Genomic DNA, 217 nt, shown 5'->3' with positions numbered 1-217 from the left:
AAAAAAAAAAAAAAAAAAAAAAAAAAAAAAAAAAAAAATCATGAACAAAAATTTATAAAAAATTCCATCAGATTCTATATATGGAGTGATATTCTTTAGTTGTATGAAAGCAGTTGAAAATTGTCTGGATTCGTTGCATCGAAGATGTGAGCATCGGGTGATTGGGAATCCCTTGAAATGCATGTCCAAATGCTCTGAGCCATCCGATGCTCACCGC

This window comes from Macadamia integrifolia, chromosome 4 (genome assembly GCF_013358625.1).
Source record: "Macadamia integrifolia cultivar HAES 741 chromosome 4, SCU_Mint_v3, whole genome shotgun sequence".
Taxonomy (NCBI): domain Eukaryota; kingdom Viridiplantae; phylum Streptophyta; class Magnoliopsida; order Proteales; family Proteaceae; genus Macadamia; species Macadamia integrifolia.
The sequence above is the reverse complement of the archived record's forward strand: the minus strand, read 5'-3'. Positions refer to the sequence as shown.